This window comes from Choloepus didactylus, chromosome 26 (genome assembly GCF_015220235.1).
Source record: "Choloepus didactylus isolate mChoDid1 chromosome 26, mChoDid1.pri, whole genome shotgun sequence".
Taxonomy (NCBI): Eukaryota; Metazoa; Chordata; class Mammalia; order Pilosa; family Megalonychidae; genus Choloepus; species Choloepus didactylus.
In genome coordinates this window covers 16,713,744-16,736,499 of record NC_051332.1, presented here as the reverse complement: position 1 = coordinate 16,736,499, position 22,756 = coordinate 16,713,744, and the positions used below count along the sequence as shown (strand labels likewise).

General features: G+C 40.0%; 1 non-coding gene across 1 annotated transcript; it reads right to left on the bottom strand.

The window, feature by feature from the left end:
• Positions 1-17,783: 17,783 nt before the first annotated feature.
• Positions 17,784-17,890, bottom strand: LOC119520907. Its single transcript, XR_005214238.1, has one exon. It is a non-coding gene; the product is annotated as a U6 spliceosomal RNA (small nuclear RNA).
• Between the last annotated feature and the right edge of the window lie 4,866 nt (positions 17,891-22,756).

The window sequence follows — 22,756 nt, the reverse complement described above, 5'->3', positions numbered from 1 at the left end:
ATAACTAAAAGAACCTAGGAACCATTTTTAAAACATAAATTTAAAATTATTAAAGAAAACCTTATTATACATGGAATATGAAACAATGGTACATCAGTGATAAAAAAAAATTAAATAAAGACACTTCAACATGTGTTGGTTTCCCTACTCATGAAGGCACAGGGTCAGATTAGGGTAAGACTACATGACCAGCTTTCATAGGATATGAGAAGAGTGTTCAAATTCTGTGCCACTTGGGCATATCCCTTGGGCTTAAGCAAATTTGGGAATGGAGAGGTTGGGGAAGTCTTCTTCCTTTGCTAATAAACTGGCTTTTGATCTGGAACAAAATATGTGCATAATTTGCGATTAATCTATCCTAAGTCCAGCACCATGTAAAGGGGGACTTGGGGTGGACATTCACAGTTATGGGTGCATCATTCTAACTGACAAAGCCAGGGTATTTTGGCTCCCAGTACAGGGATATCCCTCAGGGCAATGATAGTTCCTGGACCAATGGACAAACAATATTCAGTGTACACCATCATACCTGCACTCTGGGAGTCTACATCCCTGTCCCCAATCATGCATCAAACCCACTAAAAAAAAAAATCAGCCTCTCTACATGTCATGTATTCTCTTCATTGCAGGACCACCTAGACTGTCACTCAGCATTTAGGCTCAGAATGAGAATTCTGGCAAGCATAGATAGAGCAAGAAATCCCACCACTAAGACAGCCATGAGCCAATCCTCATGTCAGCTATAAACAGTGGTCAGGGCAGACACATCAAAGTTGTCCAAAATTTCTCTGACTTAAAGTGGCTTCACTGACTGCACATGGACATGCCTCAGGGTAGGCTCTGCTAAGTGAGCACCTGGAATGCTAAGCTGCTTGTCTTAGATCCAGTGGTAATTTCTGTGCCATAGGAAAAAATAAAGGCAGGCCCAAGCTTGGCCAGGGTCACTTCATTAAAGCTCCACCAACCCCGCACCCAATTGGAACTTTCCCTTGGCCATTTATGTGTAGCATCCTCCAGGAAGTGTCAAAACCTCACCATCCATCAGGGCTGCAGTTGATCCCTGGTGTTGCAGAATCATCCTCAAATACCTACAACAAATTGTACAGGCCACAAAACCTCCACCATCAGCTGCACACTTGGAGAGCTCATTATATTTTCAGACCACAGGGCAGCCATATGGATAGAGTCCTGTTGCTTAGCAACCTGATGCTTATTGTGAAGCAGGAAAGGGTCAAGATAATTTGCACATGTGCATTCCAAACACCCACCAGAATTCTAGGCCACTTTGGAACCTGGGCTGGCTCTGTCTCCTGCCCAGCTTCAAGCCCCAGTGAGATTTCTTCCCTGAGGTTTCTTAGCATGGATTTCCTAATGTATATTAGGCACACCTGGGAGCAGATATTCTTATTAGGGGTAATGGAAAAGATTCAGAAACACATGTTGCGGTTTGTAGCTGATTATGCACACAATGCTCAGAAGAGAAGCCTCTATTTGAAAGTGGGTATGAGGGATGTGAAGTCTTGTAACTGGAACTAGATGACAAGAGGGGGAAAAAGGAAACATAGGACTGTGGAGCAATAAACAATACCCCAGATACGTAAGTGAATGTCCCTGTTCTTAAGTGAAATACTACAATAATTAAAGAAACTTAGTTTTTTACACACAAATTTCCAAATGGACTGTATGAAGAGTACTGTTTATAATATTAGAAATCTGTAATCAAAAGCCTTGAAGATAACCCATTAATTCAAACTTGTGCATTGCAGGAAGCAAAGTAGTTATTTCAGGTTACTTGCTTTCCTGAAACTTTGATTTGCTTTATTACAAAGTGGTGATTTTTGATACTTGTGTGTTGTAGCTTATAGATAATGTTTAAAATGAATTCAATTCAATGAAAGAAAAAGAAATTAAACTTCTCATTTAAAAAAGAAATCATGAGGGCACAAAAATTTTCTGCCAATACAGCCTAAAAGTCATAAACTCAATTTCATCAGAAAGAACCTCTGAAAAAAATCACAATTTGAGGAATATTCTTTAAAAGTTGGTTCACCAGTTTTCTAATATGCCCCAATGAAGGAAATAATTGAGATATGTTCAGATGAAAGAGAATAAATATATCTGAAAAAGAAATGCAATATTTGACATGAGAATGGACAGTATGTTGTTTTGTGTCTTTCTAAATTTTTAGCATCATTTTTACTATTAACATTTTACTTGGTCTATAGAACATGATTGGGTAATTGTTGAGGTGGGGACAAGGCACCTACATGAGATATTTGTTTTACACACAGGTTAATTGAATGATTGTGGTAATGTTCCTGTGAATACATAAGTGAATGTCTCTGTTCTTAAGTGAAATACTACAATAATTAAAGAAACTTAGTTTTTTACACATAAATTTCCAAATATTAAACAATACCTTGTTGTACTAAGAATATGAAACAATGTCAACTCGGTGAAAAAATCAATTAAATAAATGCACTTCACATGTGTTGGTTTCTCTCCACATAAGGCACATGTTCAGATCAGGGTGAGATTACACTGACCTGCTTTCATGGGATATGAAAAGAATGCTCACAGTGCCACTTGGTCCTACTCCCATGGGCATCAGCAAATTCAGGATCAGAGAGGTTGGGGAAGTCTTCTTTCTTTTTCTAATAAACTTGCTTTCAGATCTGGAACAATTGTTGTTCCACATCTGTGGTTAATCTTTCCCAAGTCCAGCACCATGTTAAAGGAGGCTTGGGGTGGTCATTCACAGTTACCTGTAGGTCATCCTCACTGTCAGATCCAGGGGAAGTTGGCTCACAGAACAGGGATTTCCCTAAAGGCATTGAGAATTTCTGGATAAGAAGCAAACAATATTCTGTGTACACCATCATGCCTGGCTCTGGGAGTCTCCAACCCTGTCTGCAATCATGCCTCCAACCCACCCTTCACAAAATATATCAGCCTCTCATCATACCATGTGTTCTCTTCATCACAGTACCAACTGGTCTCTTCACTCAGCATTTAGGCCCAGAATCAGATTTCTGGCAAGCACAAATAGAGCAAGAAATTGCACCAGTAAGACAGCCATAAGGCAATCCTCACATCAGCTATAAGCAGTAGACAAGGCAGACATATCAAAGTTGTCCAAATTTCCCTGACTTCAAGTGGGTTCATTGACTGCACATGGGCATACCTCATGGTGAGCTCTGGTAAGAGAGCACCTGGGATGCTAAGCTGCATGTCTTAGATCCAATGGTAATTTCTGTGCCATTGGAAAAGAAATGCCGGCCCAAGCTTGGCCAGGGGCACTTCATTAATGCTCTGCCTACCCCACACCTAACTGGAATTTGCCTTGGGCATTCCTGTGTAGCATCCAGGTAGTGTCAAAAGCTCACCATCCATTGGGGCTGCAAGTGATCCTTGGGGCAGCAGAATCCTCACCATATACCTACTCCAAACTGCACAGGTCACAACACCTACATCACGTGCACCCTTAGGGAGCCTCTTATATTTTCAGACCACTGGGCAGCCATTGGTATGGAGGCCTGTGGCTCAGCAACCTGATGCTGATTGTGAGGCAGGTGAGGGTCAGCATAATATGTGTATGCACATTCCAAGCACTCACTGGAATTGTAGAGCACTTTGGAAACTGGGCTATCTCTGTCTCCTCCACAGGTTCGAGTCCCAGTAAGATTTCTTCCCTGAGGTTTCTTAACTTGGGATTGCCTGCTGTATATTAGGGACACCTGCATACAGGGATTCCTATTTGGAGTAATGGGAAAGATTCAGAAACACTTGGTGTGGTGTGTAGCTGCTTCTGCACCCAAGGCTCAGCAGAGAAACCTCTATTTGAAAGTGGATATCAGGGTTGTGAAGTAGTGTAACTGAAACTAGACAAGAGGGAAAAAGGAAACATAGGACAGTGCAGCAATAAGCAATACCCCAAGGAAAATATATGGACTTTATGAAGATTACTGTTTATAATTTTAGAAATCTTTATTCTAATGCCTTGCAGATAACCCATTAATACAAAGTTGTGCAATGCAAGAAGCAAAGTAGTAATTTCAGGTTATTTGCTTTTCTGAAACTTTGCTTTGTTTTAGTATAAAGTGGTGAATTTTGATGTTTGTGTGTTGCTGTAGCTTGTAGATAATGTTTAAAATGAATTCAATAGAATGAAAGAAACAAAACTTAAACTTTTCATTTAAAAAATAATCACCATGAGGGCACAATAATTTTCTGCCAATACCACCTAAAATTCATAAACTCAATTTCATCAGGAAGATCCTCTGAAAAAAAAAAACACAATTTGAAGAATATTCTTTAAAAGATGGTTCAACAGTTTTCTAGTATTTCCAGGTGAAGGAAATAATTGCGATAAATTCAGATGAAAAAGAATAAATATATCTGAAAAAGAAATGCAGTGTTTTTTATGGGGCTGAACACTATTTTTCTTTTGTGCCTCTCTACATTTCTATCATTATTATTACTATTAACAATTTGGTTGGTCTATAGGACATGATAAGGTAATTGTTGAGGAGGGGACCAGGCCCCTAGATGAGATATTTGTACTACCACCAGTTTAAGTTAATGATTGTTGTAATGTTCTTGTAAATACATAAGAGATTGTCTGCTTTCTTAAGTGAAATACTACAAGAATAATAAAAGAAATTGACATATTTTTACACATAAATTTCTAATTATAGTAGAAAACCTTATTATACAAGGAATATGAAACAATGCTAACTCGGTGAAAAAATCAATTAAAGAAATGCACTTCACATGTGTTGGTTTCCCTCCTCATGAAGGCACAGAGTCAGATCAGGGTGAGAATACACTGACTTCCTTTCATGGGATATGTGAAGAGTAGTCACAGTCAGTGCCACTTGGGCCTACTCTCTTAGGCATCAGCAAATTTGGGAATGGAGAGGTTGGGGAAGTCTTCTTCCTTTGCTAATAAGCTTGCTTTCAGATCTGGAACAAAATATGTGTCACATTTGTGGTTAATCTCTCCCAAGTCCACCAGCATGTAAAAGGGGGACTTTGTGTGTACATTCCTAGTTACCTATGGATTATTCTCACTGACAGAGTCTGGGTATGTTGACTCCCAGAACAGGGAATTCCCTCAGGGAAATGAGAATTCCCGGACCAAGGAACAAAGACTATTCAGTGTATACCATCATTCCTGCCCTCTGGATGTCTTCATCCCTGTCCCCAATCATGCCTCCAAGCCACTCAACTCAACAAATATCAGCATGTCCACAACATGTGGTCTCTGCATAACAGGACAGCCTTCACTATCAGTCACAATTTAGGCCCAGAATTAGACTTCTGGCAAGCACAAACTGAGCAAGGAATCCCACCACTACATCAGCCATGAGCAAATCCTCATGTCAGCTATTAGCAGTGTACACAGCAGATACATCAAAGATGTCCATATTTCCCTGAAATCAATAGGGATCATTGAGTGCACATTGGCATTCCTTATGGTGAGCTCTGGTAAGTGAGCACCTGGTTTGCTAAGCTACATATCTTAGATCCAGAAGTAATTTCTCTTCCATTTAAAATGAAATGCAGGCCCAAGCTTGGACATGGGCTCTTCATTAAAGCACCACCAACCCCACACTCCCGTGGGATTCATCCTTTGCACTTCAAGTATAGGATCCTCTTGGGATAGTCAAAATCTCACAATCCATTGGCTGTGCAGGTAATCCTCCAGGCACAGAAGCATCCTCACATAACGACTCCAAACTGCACAGGCCACAACACCTCAAACATCACCTGCAAACCTGGGAGCCCCTATCATTTTCAGACCACAAGGCAACCATTGGGATAGAGGCCTTTTGCTAAGCAACCTGGTGCTCACTGTGAGGCAGGTGAGGTTCAGTGTAACTTGCACATATGCATTCCAAGCTCCTGCCAGAATTCTAGGCTGCTTTGGGAACCTGGGATGCCTCTGTCTCCACAGTTTCAAGCCCCACTGAGATTTCTTCCCTGAAGTTTCTTAACTTGGGATATCCTGCTGCATTTTGGGCACATCTGGGTACAGGGATTCCTCTTTGGAGTAATGAGAAAGATTCAGAAACACTTCATGTGGTGTGTAGCTGATTCTGCACACAAAGCTCAGCAGAGAAGCTTCTATAGGAAAGTGGATATGAGGGATGTGAAGTAGTGTAATTGGAACTAGATGACAAAAGAAGTAAAAAAGAAACATGACTGTGTAGCAATAAACAAGATCCCAAGGTAAATACACATACTATATGAAGAGTATTGTTTTTAATATTAGAAATCTTTGATCAAGTGCCTTGAAAATAACCCATTAATGCAAACTTGTGCAATGGGGGAAGCTAAGTAGTTATTTCAGGTTATTTCCTTTTCTGAAAATTTTCTTTGCTTTATTATAAGGTATGGATTTTTGATGTTTGGGTGTTTTTGTAACTTATAATGTTTAAAATTAATTCAATACAATGAGAGAAACAAATATTAAACTTCACATTTAAAAATTAATCACCTTAAGGACACAAGCATTTTCTGCCACTCCTTCCTAGAATTCATAAACTCAATTTCATCAGGAAGAACCTCTGAAAAAAAAAACAAAATTTGAGGGATATTCTTTAAATGATGGTCCAGAAGTATTCTAATATGTTCAGATGAAGGAAATAAATGAGATGTATTCAGATGAAAGAAAATAAATATCCCTGAAAAAGAAATGCAATGTTTGTTATGAGACTGGATGCTATTTTTGTTTTGTGTCTTTCTACATTTCTATCATTATTATTACTACTAACATTTTGCTTCTTCTATAGGACATGATTGGTAATTTTAGAGGTTGGTACCAGGCCCCTAGTTCAGATACTTTTACTACAAGGTTAATTTAATGATTGGGATAGTGCTACTGTGAATACAACAGAGAATGTCTCTATTCTGAAGTGAAATACTAAAGGAATAATTAAAGAAACTGACATTTTTTTACACATAAATTTCCAGTTGTTATAGAAAACCTTATCACACAAGGAATATGAAACAGTGTTAACTCAGTGAAAAAAATATATTAAATAAACAAATTTCACATGAGTTGTTTTCTCTCCTCATGAAGGCACAGGTTCAGATCTGGGTGAGATTACACTGAGCTGATTTAAAGGGCTATGAGAAGAATGTTCAGAGTCAGTGTCACTTGGGCATACTCCCTTAAGCTTCAGCAAATTTGGGAATGGAGAAGTTGGGGAAGTCTACTTTCTTTGGTAATAATCTTGCTTTCTGATCTGGAACAAAATATGTGACACATCTATGGATATTTTCTCCCAATGCCAGCACCGTGGAAAAGGTGGACTTGGGGTGGGCATTCACAGTAACCTTTGGATCACTCTCACTGTCAGAGCCAGGTTGTGTTGGCTTGCAGTACAGGGAAAACCCTCAGGGCATGATAATTCCAATATGGAATGTGGGCTCTTTGATATCATGTGAACACTTTTGTTGAGAAATGGGAACACAAGTATAATATGAAGAAATTATGAAGTACAGTGGAAGCATTGGTAAAACAGAGAGAGGTACAGACTCTCTTTTTTTTTTTTTTTTTTTTTCATTGCAATTGGCTTTATTGCAGTGGACTGGAACTGAATCCAGACTATCTCTGAGGTATGCCTGTATACAATAATATTTGCTAAATTTACACAATTTTTCTCACATTGGAGAAACTCATTCAATTACCTAAAATCCTTTCTAAAGCAAAAAAAAATTTTTAAATTCATTACTCAGAAAAAAGAAATGCAAAGTTGCCCAGGAAAATGTCTTTAAACCCACTTAAAATCCTACTTTTAAAAGTTAAAACAGAAAAAGCTAATCGTTAACATTTTCTTTCAAATTTTCATGCCAAATTTTTAAGTGTATGCCCTGATGGGAGGAAGAAATGGACCTTAGCAAATACCAGTCAATACTGCCCTGATAAACAAATAGTTGCAAATTTCTACTGTGTCAAATTAATTCAATTATACTATTTTCCTTGGTCACAGTTAAACTTCTTGAAACTTGAGGTGGGGTGGAAGAAGAGGAGAACCCCATTTGTGAAAAAGTATTTATTTTGCTATTTAAATATTAGTACTTTACCAGGGGCTTTGTTATGGTTAAGAATTAAAACATAGCAGTAGGCCATGAATTCCAACCTTTCTCTTTGTTTCTCAAGTGCACTCAAAATTTATAACTTGTTTCCCAACAATAAATTTTATGACATTTCCTTTCAGCTCTACAGAAATGTTTAAGGCCATAAAAGAATATAATCTTCTCTCCAAAAATGATATCAAGTATCTTCAAAAAACACCTGTACTAAGAGTGTAAGAAAATTTAGCATACACTAGGAAGTTTTTGTGATACTTTTAAAAATTTTCCCTAGAAATACCAATAATAATCTTAAAAACTTTTAGGAACTAATGTAGAGTTTTATAATGTGAGAATAAAATTTTATAGAGGATTCTGAGTGCATCTTGCTGATTGTAAGAGTGAAAGAAAATTCTAATGCCATTGTTTCAGAAATCTGTTCAAATCTTACCTTCTCAGTGAAGCCTAACCTGAACGACCTACTGGACAGGGCAATCTCTCCACCCCTGCAGTGCTGATCTACCTTACCTTGTTCTACATTTTCTCCATAGCATTTATCATCTTCTAAATGGTATATTTACCATTTATTGTCTGTTACCCCTTTCTAGAATGTCTGCTCTATGAGGGCAGGGATCTGTTGTTCACCCACTTGTATCCCAAGCATCTAGAACAGTGCCTGATACTATCAGGTACTCAATCATTATTGAATGACTTGCAATTTAGGAGTTTCCTTACTGCATCATGTTGTTAGCTTAAAGATGTCATTTTTAGTTCTGCTTCTTTCTTTTTTTTTTTTTCTCTGTGTCACATTTTAATTAAGGTATATACATTTTTTAAGACATAATGCTATTGCACACTTAATAGACTACAGTGTAGTGTAAACCTAACTTCTATGTGCAGTGGGAAAACAAAAAATTCGTGTGACTTGCTTTATTGTGATAGTCTCTTTTTTTTTCCCATTTTTTTTAATCTTCATTTTATTGAGATATATTCACATACCACGCAGTCATACAAAACAAATCGTACTTTTGATTGTTTACAGTACCATTACATAGTGGTACATTCATCACCCAAATCAATCCCTGGCACCTTCATTAGCACACACACAAAAATAACAAGAATAATAATTAGAGTGAAAAAGAGCAATTGAAGTAAAAAAGAACACTGGGTACCTTTGTCTGTTTGTTTCCTTCCCCTATTTTTCTACTCATCCATCCATAAACTAGACAAAGTGGAGTGTGGTCCTTATGGCTTTCCCAATCCCATTGTCACCCCTCATAAGCTACATTTTTATACAACTGTCTTCGAGATTCATGGGTTCTGGGTTGTAGTTTGATAGTTTCAGGTATCCACCACCAGCTACCCCAATTCTTTAGAACCTAAAAAGGGTTGTCTAAAGTGTGCGTAAGAGTGCCCACCAGAGTGACCTCTCGGCTCGTTTTGGAATCTCTCTGCCACTGAAGCTTATTTCATTTCCTTTCACATCCCCCTTTTGGTCAGGAAGATGGTCTCCATCCCACGATGCCAGGTCTACATTCCTCCCCGGGAGTCGTATTCCACGTTGCCAGGGAGATTCACTCCCCTGGGTGTCTGATCCCATGTAGGGGGGAGGGCAGTGATTTCACCTTTCAAGTTGGCTTAGCTAGAGAGACAGGGCCACATCTGAGCAACAAAGAGGCATTCGGGAGGAGGCTCTTAGGCACAACCATAGGGAGGCCTAGCCTCTCCTTTGCAGCAACCGTCTTCCCAAGGGTAAAAACCTGTGGTAGAGGGCTCAACCCATCAAACCACCAGTCCCCTATGTCTGTGGTCATGTTAGCAACCATGGAGGTGGGGTAGGTAAATACCCCTGCATTCTCCACAGGCTCCTCAAGGGGGCACTACATCTTTTTTTTTTCCTTGTTTTTCTTTTTCTTTTTTTTTTTTAACTTTCCCTTCTTTTTTAAATCAACTGTATGAAAAAAAAGTTAAAAAGAAAACAAACATACAATAAAAGAACATTTCAAAGAGACCATAACAAAGGAGTAAGAAAAAGACAACTAACCTAATATAACTGCTTAACTTCCAACATGTTCCTACTTTACCCCAAGAAATTTACCTAATATAGCAACATTTCTGTGAACTTGCTCCTACTATATCCATCAGAAATTAACAGACCATAGTCATTCCTGGGCATCCCCAGAGCGTTAAATAGCTTATCTGGTACAGACTCTCTTAAACGTGGGATTTCTTGCTCTATTAGGGCTTGCCAGATCTCTCCTTCTGGGACTAAATGCTGAGTGATAATCAAGGTGGTCCTGTGATACAGAGACCACATGACATGTGGACAGGCTCATATTTTTTGAGCTGAGATTGTTGGAGGCATGATTGTGGACAAGGATGGAGACTCCCAAAGGGCAGTCAAGAAGGTGGACACTGAATATTTTTCTTTCTTTTTCTAATCATTTCCATTGACATTAGTGAATTCCCTGTTCTGGGAGTCAATATACTCTGGCTCTGTCAGTGAGTGTGATCCAGGAGTAACTGTAAATGATGACCCCGAGTCCTCCTCTTACCTGGTGCTGGGAGTGGCAGAGATTTATGACAGGTGTGGCCCATGAATTTTTCCAGATTTGAAACAAGATTTTAGCAAAGGGAGAACTCTTCCCCAAACAATCCATTCCTAAATTTGCTGATGTCCAACGGAGTATGCCCAAGTGGAATTGACTGTGACCATTCTTCTCCTAGCCCATGAAAACAGGTCAGTGTAATCTCACCCTAATCTGACCCTATGCCTTCATAAGGATGGAAGCCAACACTTATGAAGTGTGTTTATCTAATTCATTTCTTCACCATGTTAACACTGTTTCACATTCCATGTATTAAGGATTGACTTTAAGAATTGGAAATTTATCATCAAAAAAGTATCAATTTCTTTAATTATTCTTGTTCTATTTCCCTTAACAACAGAGATGCTCTGTTATGTATTCACAGGAACATTACCACAATCTTTAACCTGGTCATAGTACAAATATGTCACCTAGGGACCTCACTCACACCTCAACAATTTCCCAGTCATGACCTATAGACCAAGAAAAATCTTAATAGTAATAATAATGTTAGAAATATAGAAAAGAAAAAACAAAAAAAACAAAAAAAAAGTGTCCAGTCTCATATCAAAAGTAGCATTTCTTTTTCAGGTATATTTATTCTCTTTCATCTGAATATATGTCAATTATTTCCTTCAGCTGGATAAATTGGAAAACTGCTGAACCATCCTTTTAAAAAGATATTATCCAAATTGTGTTTTATTCCTAGAGGTTCTTCCTGATGAAATTGAGTTTATGAGTTTTATGAGAGGTGTGCCGATAATTATTGTGCCCCCATTGTGATTACTTTTCAATGAGAAGTTGAATTCTTGTTTCTTTCAATATATTGAATTCATTATAAACATTATCTATAAGCTACAAAAACACACAAAGATCAAAAATCACCACTTTCTAAAAAAGCAAAGCAGAGTTTTAGAAAAGCAAGTAATCTGAGGTAAATGCTTTGCTTCCCCATTGCTCAGGTTTGCATTAATGTGTTATCTTCAAGGCATTTGCTTAAAGATTTCTAATATTATGAACAGTTCACTTCCTACAGTCCATGTATTCCCCTAGGGGTACTTTTTACTGCTGCACTGACCTATGTTTCCTGTTTCCCTCTCTTGTCATTGAGTTACAGCAAAACTACTTCAAACCCTCATAACCACTTTCAAATATTGGCTTTTCTGCTTTGCCTAGTGTGCAGAATCAGCTAAACACCACGCAATGTGTTAATGAATTTTTCCCATTACTTCATAGAGGTGTCCCTGTACCCCTGGGTGCCCAATATACAGCAGGAAATCCCAAGTTAATCAAAAGTCAGTGAAGAATTCTCACTGAGGCTCAAACCAGCAGAAGAGACAGCATCAGCACGGGCTCCAAAGTGGTTTAGCATTCAAGCAGGTGCTCAGAATGTACATGTGCAAATGATGCTGTACCTCATCTGTGTCACAAAGGGAATCTGGTTCCCAAGCAACAGACCTCTAGCCCAATGGCTGCCCTGTGGTCTGAACATGTAAGGGGCTCCCTAAGTGTTCAGGTCACAGTGCAGTTCTTGTGGCCTGTGCAGTCAGGAGTAGGAATATGAGGATGATTCTGCAGCCCTTAGGATGACATGCCCATGGACGGTTGGTGAGATTTTGACTCTCCCATTAGTATGCTGTACTGGTATGCCCGAGGGCAACTTCCAGTGGTTTGTGAGGTAGGAAGAGGCTTAATGAAGTGCCCCTGCCCTCACCTGGGCCTGCCATTCTTTTCCAATGGCACTGAAATTACCGCTGGATTGTAGACATGCAGCTTACCTCCCTGAATCTCGCTTAGCAGACCTCAGCATGAGGCATGCCCATGTTCGGTCAATGAACACCCTAGAAGTCAGGGAAATTTGGACAGCTGTGATGTGTCCACTCCACTGCTTATAGCCGACATGATGATTGGCTCATGGCTCTCTTAATTGTGGGATTTCTTGCTCTATTAGTGCTTGCCAGGTCTCTCCTTCTGGGACTAAATGCAGAGTGATAATCACTGTGGTCTTGTGATGCAGAGACCACATGACATGTGGACAGGCTGATATTTTTTGAGCTGAGATTGCTGGAGGCATGATTGTGGACAGGGACAGAGAATCCCAAAGGGAAGGCATGAAGGTGGAAACTGAATATTTTCCTTTCTTTCTCCAGTCATTTCCATTGCCGTTAGGGAATTCCCTGTTCTGGGAGCCAACATACTCTGGCTCTGTCAGTGAGTGTGATCCACAAGTAAGTGTAAATGATCAGCCTGAGTCCCCCTCTTACCTGCTGCTGGGCAAGGCAGAGATTTACCACAGCTGTGGCCTGTGAATTGTTCCAGATCTGAAACAAAATTTTAGTAAAGGGAGAATTCTTCCCCAGAGAATTTAGTTCCTGAATTTGCTGATGCCCAAGGGAGTATGCCCAAGTGGAACTGACTGTGGCCATTCTTCCCATATCCCATGAAAGCAGGTCAGTGTAATCTCACCCTGATCTGACCCTATGCCTTCATAAGGATGGAAGCCAACACTTATGAAGTGTGCATTTATATAATTCATTTCTTCACCATGTTAACATTGTTTCACATTCCTTGTATTAAAAGATTGTCTTTAAGAGCTGGAAATTTATCAGTAAAAAAATGTCAATTTCTTTAATTAGTCTTGTTGCATTTCCCTTAACAACAGAGATGTTCTCTTACGCATTTACTGGAACATTACCACAATCTTTAAATTAACCTGGTCATAGTACAAATATGTCACATAGGGACCTGGTCCACACCTCAACAATTACCCAGTCATGAACTATAGACCAAGCAAAATGTTAATAGCATTAATAATGTTAGAAATATAGAAAGGAAAAAAACAAAAGAGTGTCCAGTCTCATGACAAACATTGCATTTTTTTCAGATATTTATTCTCTTTCACATGAATATATGTCAATTATTTCCTTCAGCTGTATATAAATTAGAAAGCTGCTGAAACATCTTTAAAAAAATATTCCCCAAATTCTATTCTATTCAGAGGTTCTTGCTGCTGAAATTGACTTTATGAGCTTTAGGCGAGATAGGCTGATAATTATTTTGCCCAAACTGTGATTATTGTTTAAATGAAAAGTTTAATTTTTGTTTCTTTCAATATATTGAATTCATTATAGATATTACCTATAAGCTTCAAAAACTCACAAACATCAAAAAATCACCACTTTATAATAAAATAAAGCAGAGATCCAGAAAAGCAAATACCCTATAACAACTACTTTGCTTCCCCATTGCTCAAGTTTGCATTAATGTGTTATCTTCAAGGCATTTGTTTGAAGATTTCTAATATTACAAACAATACTCGTCTTACAGTCCATGTATTTCCCTTTGGGTACTTTTTCTAGCTGCACAGACCTGTTTCCCGTTTCCATCTCTTGTCATGTAGTTACAGTAACACTGCATCAAACCCTCATATCCGCTTTCAAATAGGGGCTTTTCGGCTGTGACTAGGGTGCAGAATCATTTAAAAACCACACAGTGGGTTACTGAATTTTTCCCCTTACCCCAAATAGAAGTCCCTGTACCCACGTGTGCCCTATACACAGCAGGAATACCCAAGTTACAAAAGTCAGTTAAGAGCATCTGAGAAGCCCCGGGGGTGGCGGCGTCTCTCACTCCGGGTGGGCCGGGTGCTTCGGACGTGAGGCGCGCGCCCGCAAGAGCAGGGAGCGGTGCCCTCCCGCCCTCTGCCCGGTCTCACGAGAGAGCTGCAGGGGAGCAGGGAACCCTCCCCGGGCCAACGAGGAGGGAGCGCTCGGCGGCGACGAGAGCCGGTGGCAACACAACCCCACAGCTGGGCCACCTCCACCGGGGGCGCGACGCCAGAGTGGCCCGCGAGTCGCCGCCCGTGGCAGGCCACGAGACCGCCAACCCCTCCGCAGCGCCACCGCCCCCGCCAGCGCCGGGCTGAGGGTCCAGAGGAACGGCCATTCTCGGGCACCGGCGGGGGCGGGGAGCGGGGAGTGGAGAGGAGCGGCGAGGCGTGCCCGTTCGTGCAGGAGCCGGCAACGCGCTCAGGGGCGCAGGCGCCTGACCGGTAGCGGGGTAGCCCGCAGTGAAGAGAGCCCCGCACCGCAGCAAATCGCCCGGTGGACTTGGGCACCGCGGGCAAAGAAGGGGAGCCTCAGACTGCCCTGGGAGGCGACACCCGCGGGGACGCATGGTCCGGGTCAGAAAGACCGACGAGGACGGGAACGACGGGAATAGGGCAGGCGGCGAGGAGGTGCCGCAGAGACGAGGCGGCGACGAGGGCCCGAGAGCCGCCGCGGGGGTGTTGAGGGAAGCCGCGGGCACAGCCGCGCCGCCAGGAAATCACACGGGCCTCACCGCCCGGGACACCGATTGCCCGAGGGCGGCCCCGCGAGGCCTGGGACACCGGCCGGCCTCTGCCTCCCTACAACACCCTCCGGGCAGGGAAACCCAGCGGGCCCCGCTGACTTGCTCGAGTCCCCAGTGTCAGCCGCTCCCCCCCCCCCAACACAGGGGCACGCACGGGGCCCGCCCGTCCCGTGGGGAACGTCGCCGGGATCCGCACCGCCAGCAGCGACGGGCCGTGATGTGACGCCCACGCATTATGGCTGACATCGGTGCCATTCGAGCAGATGCGGGGCCCCCGGCAAGAATGTCGAGGCGGCATGGAGTTGGGAAGAGCGAGGCCGCGAGAACAGGCCCGCGGGAAGGACCTAACATAGGATCCGGGACACAGCCGGGTGCCAGGAAAACAGGCCCCGAGTGTTCGCCCTGCAGGGGGCGGTCTGACAGCGCTTGGAACTCGGACTGTCCTCGTGTATCCTCCTCAGGCCACCCATGACCCCGGCAGCCTGATCTGACCCAGTGCCTCCATAAGGAAAGAAACCAACACGTCAAAAGTGTGTTTATTTAATTCATTTCTTCACAGTGTTAACATTGTTTCATATTCCTTGTATATAAATGTTGTCTCCAAGAATTGGAAAAAATGGAATATAAGCATTTTTGAACAAATGTAAATGATCTATGCTCTGGCCTGTGGGGGCTGTTCTGGCAGGGAGTCCAAAGTAAACACCATGAATGGAGTGAGACATAAACCTTATTATGGGAACTTACAGGAGTAAAGAAAAAAGTCATTCAACCTGCTCTGATGGTGGCCATTTAAGAGCTCAGTGTGAAAGTACACTGCAATTAGGCAAGAATCAGCAAGGTCCGTTATAGAGGCCTGAAATAGACATTCCAGTGAGTGTGAGATAAAGGGGTCTTGTTACATTTAGATTAGCTACATGCTAGGTAAAAGTAACAATCTCGGTTCTGGGAACAAGCGTACCTTGGAAAGGTTTAGTGAATAGAAGGGGAGAAGTGACCATCTGTGTGCTCTCTCCATTTGACGGGGGCTGATTACATTTTGATTAACTGCTCCAGGTAACGCAGGCTGCTGTGTGCTTAAGTTTCACAGAATTCTAGGGAAAGGCCCAGGCTCTAGGATCCCACAATCTTGATCTAGCAGCAGTAGGACCTGAATGTGGATCAAATGGCTGAAATTCAACAATGATTTGCCTGTCTATTCAAGATTAAATAAGTATTTTCAGTAAGCATGTTCATGTCATGTATACTGAGAACTCTCTGGTATAATTTTAGTCCAAGTAAAACACAATTAACTGGACCTAGCAGGAGAAATGTTTGATTGTATATAGGGTTAAAAAAAAACACAAAAATTTAAAAATTAAACCCATTCAACTACAGTATAAAAACAGTGAACCCTAGGATAAACCATGGATCAGAGTTAATAGTAAAATTATTAAATTGTGCTATCACCAATTGTAACAAATATTCCACCCCAATTCAAGGTGTTAATAATAGGATGGTTTGTTGGAATACTTTATTTTATGAATAATTGTTCTGTAAACCCACAGCTTCTCTAATAAAGAAAAAGTACACATATCTTTTATCCTGAATGAAAACAGCATTAAAATATTAGTCAATAAGTAGAAAAATTAAATCCTCAGTGATGAAGGCAGTGAGATGGTATTCATGAATTGATATTTATACAATTTAGAAGATGACATATGAAAGTTGGTGTCAAATGAGCAGGGGAAGCAATCTTAGGTAATAGGATATATGGATGTAGAAATAGGGATTGATGTTTTGGACATCTTAAAATTCAGAAAAATGGGGCCTTTAGCAGAGAGAATGAACATGTAACATTTAGTCCTGGAATGATGATTTGGAATTTGCTTAGCCTCATCATATTAACACCAACAGTACTCTGCTGTCATAAAGTTACCTTGTGCAGGCTTAAAATATCTGAGAGTGACTCTGGGCAATATTTGTTAATTGAAACCTAGAGGAAAGTGTATCCTATGTAGATTGATGGGATGAACTCAAATTGTGGCAGCTCTTCTACATTTCATTAAAGAAAAGCTGGCAATCCATTTAGCTCCAATGTATGGAGATCCTAATCAGCTCTCAGTGAGCCCATTCAAGGTTTTAAACAAACATCTCAAAACTGAAAAGCATTGGAATAAATACAAATTTTGAATAAGAAAGAAGATAAACATTATTTAAATGACTGCAAATGCATGGAGACAAGAAGACAATGGGACATTGTAAAACCTTTAGTTTCTATAGACAAAAGTATATGGGATGACTTTGAATCTATCTGTATTTGTTATCAGAAAATAAATCAGTCTTAAAAATGCTAGAATGTTAAGGGTAATTATGTGTGTGTATTTACATAATTTTAAGAATTAAATATCATATAAGGTAATTTGAAAAAAATTATGATCATTTTTCATATTATGGAATTAAGGTACACATATGTGGAAAATACACAAACAGTAAATGATCATCTTAATTTTAAAATAAAAGTGAATTTGATGATATAAAAATTACAAGGGAAAAAACTAGAAAAATCATTCAGGTTAGAAAAATTTAATTTTCTTGATTGACATATGGATTATTGACATAATCCATACACATGGAGAGTACATTAATTAAAATACACATTTAGAAACACCAGTGTACAGCTTCATAATTCTTTTTTAACCATGGAAAATATTGTATTTGTGTGCATAGGAAGGACAGCTGCAAGCCCTTCACAGAGTAAACTCCACCCCAAGGGAAAATCTTAAAAATACGGAATGCTTCATGAATTCACATGTCATCCTTGCATAGAGGACATGCTAATATTTTCTGTATCATTCCAATTTTAATATATGTGCTGTCAAATAAAATACCATAAATTCATTATCACCTTAGGCAACATGAGAGAATTCACACTGGGGAGAAACCATGTCTGCCATCTATGTGAAAAAAACTTCACTGATATTTCTACCCTCAAAAGACGTCAGAGAACTCATGCTGAAGAGAAACCATATGTCTGCCCTCTATGTGGGAAATCCTTCAGTCATTGTGGTAACCTTAGGCAGCATGAGAGAACTCACTCTTTGGAGAAACCACTTGTCTGTGATGTTTGTGGAAAATCCTTCAGTCAATGTATTCATCTTACACAACATGAGAGAACTCACACTGGGGAGAAACCACATGTCTGCCATCAATGTGGGAAAGGCTTCACTGTTAGTTCTGCCCTCAGACAACATGGGAGAATTCACACTGGAGAAAAACCATATGCCTGCCCTCTGTGTGGAAAATCATTCAGCACATGTGGTAGCCTTAGGTGACATGGGAGAACTCATACTGGTGAGAAGCCATATGTCTGCATTGTTTGCAGAAAATCCTTCAGTCAATATATTCACCTTACACAACATGAGAGAAGTCACACTGGGGAGAAACCATATGTCTGCCACCTGTGTGAGAAAACCTTTAGATATAATTCTTCCATTAGGAAGCATCAGAGAACTCATTTAAAATGTGCATTTGGAAGAGTCTTTAGCTACAGGTATGATCTTTTAAAAAATGAAAGAACGTACACATGAGTGTACTTCTCTGTCAAAGTAATCAATGTGTAATTGCCTTTATTTCCAATCTATCCTTAAATAACATGATTGCACTATCCTGGGAGGAGCTCTATGTCTGTAATTACCTGTAATACATTTCAGCTGAGCTCCAGCCTTCATGTATATAAGCACAGCTCAGAGTAAGTATAGCTTCTAAACCATGAAACTAGAAAGAAAGGTCTTTACCAAGAGAAGGAAACACTAGGAGGACAAGAGATAACTTTTTATGGAGTATTCAATGAAAAAATATGAAAAAACCTTTACTTAGAGAGCAACACATTATTGGTCTTGATCTTCCTCTGTTTTAATTCATCTGAATACATATTTCTTTTGATGTCAGACACTGAATACCATGAATAATCAACCTTCTTTAAAATTGAATCATATAATATATATTCTTTTGTAGCTGACTGTTTTGATCACCATCTGTAAATCAGGATATTCAGTGTGTGTTTATGGAACATTGTTAGGAGTGTTCCATCAGATGAATTGTTTTTATTTTAGATATTCATTCTCTTAATAATTGGCTTTTTGTTTACCATGTTTTAGTTACTATGAAAAATATACTTCCTTTAAAATGGCTATGCTTGAGTTTGGAGGACCTAGACACTCATTATTCTCAAGCATGCAAAACATAAATTGCTGGATCTAAAATAGGTGCATGGGACCAGAAGACTGCATGAGGATGGCAGAATAGGGAGCCCCAAGACTCAGTCCTTCCACTACAAAATATATTAGGCAGGCAGGATTTATCTAAAACAGTTATTTTGGATCTACAGAGGCCAGAAGAACACTGTACAGCATCCAGGAAGAACAGAAGGAAGTGGCTGACTAATTTTAGCAAAGAACAGAAAATTGCTCTCCCCTAAAAGTGGCTACTGGCACCCTTATCTCACTCTTACTGCATTCCACCTTGGCCCCACCCCTAGCTAGATTGCTGTTGACAGAAAGGGACACAAAAATCCTCTTCCCCAAGACCAAGGAAATGCATGCATGGTAAAGAACTGATTGCAGCTTTTGATTGATGACTTTGGATTGCTGGAGCACAGTAATAAGGGTGGCCACTCTCACAAACCACACTTACAGAGGCCATGGTGACAGCCATTATTTCAACACACTCTGGGAGGCAGAGGTAAGTTGAAGAAACTACTCTTCCTCACGGCTGCAGGAGACAGATGAAGGGATGCATTTTCTGGGCAGGTCAATAGAGCTCAGCTTTCAGAACAGTGAAGGAAGCTTTTGATGCCCTTCCTGACTCTCTAACCAGGGCATTTGGGACCTGGTCTGCATCCCTACATGGGCTACTGGCCTTGTTTCATAAGAAAAGGTTGACAAGAAAGTCCTCCCTAATGTGCCTCTCAACCCAGCTGCAATAGCAGCTTGAGGTATTGAAAGGCATATAAGAGCTATAGAGCCAGATGTTATGAAGCAATAGCTTGTGGACTTCAAATACCTAGGGAGAGGATGTCTACCTTCTGGGAGACAGAGGGTACAAACTCCTGAAAACAGGGGAACTACAAATCAACTAACAAGTAAAGAACAGGACAAGAAACAATCACATAAAGACAAGGAAAACCATGTACACTACATTCACTCTCTGCAGGCATTCCTGATAAGAGGGCCAATGCTCATGAAAATCTCTTATTACCAGCTGGTTACAAAATCAAGAAACAAACACATAAGGGAATAAATACCAGAATTAACATATTAAAATATAGAGTGTGCAACAAGAGTACAAGACAAACAAACAGGAAATGATGTTCCATCCAAAGGAAAAGGATAAAATTTCAGAAGCCAAAAATGAAGAAGGCCAATATGTGGACATACCAAATGAAACCTTTAAAAATATCTTAAAATACTCAAGGAGATGAAGGAAAATACAGAGAAAGAACTAAAGTTTGCAGGAAAACAATGATTAGGCCATATGAGAATCTTAGTAAAGATACAGATTTTGAAAGGAACCAACCTAAGAAAAGTACTGGAGCTGAAGATGATAATAACTGAAATAATTTCCAGAATGGTTTCAAGGGAAGATTAACAGTGGAAGAAGAAAGAATCAGTGAACATAAAGACAAGGTAATTGATATAAATCAGGCAGAGGAGCAAACATAAGAAAAGAATTATAAAATATGACAATTGCTTAAGAGATCATGGAGACACTTTTAAGCATACTAATGTATGAATCATAGGAGTCCCAAAAGGAGAAAAATGAAAGGGGCAGAATTAATAGTCAAAGAAATAATGAGAGAGAACCTCCCAAGTTGAGCAAATGATGTGAATATACACATCCAAGGCTCTCAGAGGATACAAATCATGAGAATTATGAAGAGAAATACACACTCACATTTACTGATCAATACATTGTGGAATACAAAGGACAAGAAAAGACTTCTGAAAGCTTCAAAAAAAGGCAATGAGTTATGACCAAGGAAATACAAATAAGATTGCTTGATGATTCTCATCAGGAAACATGAAATAATGAAGACAGAGAGCTGAAATTCTTAATGTGCTGAAAGAAAACAGATGCCAACAAGAAACAATGTCAGGAGAAACTTTCTTTCAAAAAGGAGGGAGAGATTAAGACATTTCCAAATAAACTAAAGCTGAAGGTGTTCCTCACAAGTAGAGGTGTCCCACAAGCAGTGCTAAAGGGACTTCTTCACATGAGAAGGAGAGGATACTAAGCAGTGGTATGAATGGCCATAAAGAAACGCATACCTGTGATAAATTAAACATTTGGGTAAGAATAATTCCAGAATTGTGGTGCCAGTGTACTTTTTTTTTTTTTTTTTTTTTGGTTTGTAACTCCATTTCTTACTTCCTACATATGCTAAATACAAATACATGACAAGTAATGGTAAATCTATGGGTTGGAATATACAAAGTACAAAGGTATATGTGATAACATGCACAAAGGAAAAGGTGTGAATAGAGAAGGGTATAGGTAAATTATATGTGTATGCCATTGAAGTTAAGGGGGTATCAAAATAAATATTATTGTTATATACCTGGATGTTAAATTTAAACCACTTAGTAACCACAAAGGAAATAGATATTAAAATATATCCAGATAGAAAAAGAAACAACTCAATTTGGTTGTGACAGTTGGATTCATGTGTCAACTTGGCCAGGTGATGGTGCCCATGTGTCTGGTCAAGCAAGCACTGGCCTAATGTTATTGCAAGGCCATTTGCAGCTGGTTAATAAACCAGAAGGCTGCTGTGCCAGTTTGGATTATTATGTTCCCTAAAATGCCATTATCTTTGTGCAATCTTGTGGAAGCAGACATATTGGTGTTGATTAGTTTGGAACCTATTAACTGGGTATTTCCATGGAGATGTGACTCAATCAATTTTGGGCAAGACTTTAATTGGATAACTTCCATGGAGGTGTTAACCTGCCCATAGCGGGTGGGTCTGAATTAAATCACTGGAGTCACATACAAAGCTGACAAACAGAAGGAACTTGGAGAAGCCAAATGACATTTTGGAGAGCAGATGTGAATGACATTTTAGAGAACAACTGAGAATGTCATTTTGAAGAGCAGCTGCAGCTAAGAGAGGAGAAAATGCCCCAATAGCAGCACTTTGGAGAATGTCATTTTGTAACACAAACTGAGAGCAAGCAGATGGCAGCCACCTGTGTTCCCAGCTAACAGATGTTTTCAGGACACCACTGGCCATCCTCCATACTGAAGGTAACCAACAGTTGATGTCTTACCTTGGACAATTTATGACCTTAAGACTGTAACTGTGTGACCATATAAACCCCCTTTGTAAAAGCCAATCCATTTCTGGTATTTGGCAAAAAGGCAGCATTAGCAAACCAGAACAGATTTTGGTACCAGAGAACTGGGGTGCTGCTGAGTTTGCAAATACCAAACATGTTGGCAGAGGTTTTAAATGGATAAGGAGAAGATTCTGGAAGAATTGTGAGGAGCTTGATAGAAAAAGCCTAGACAACTTTGAAGAGACTGTTGGTGGAAATACGAGCTCTAAAGATACTTCTGATGAGGTCTCAAACCGCAGTGATGAATGTTTCATTGCAAACTGGAAGAAAGGTGATTCTTAATTTAAAGCAGCAGATAATTTTGCAAAACTGAATCCTGGTGTTGGAAGGAAGGCAGAATTTGAAAATGACAACCTG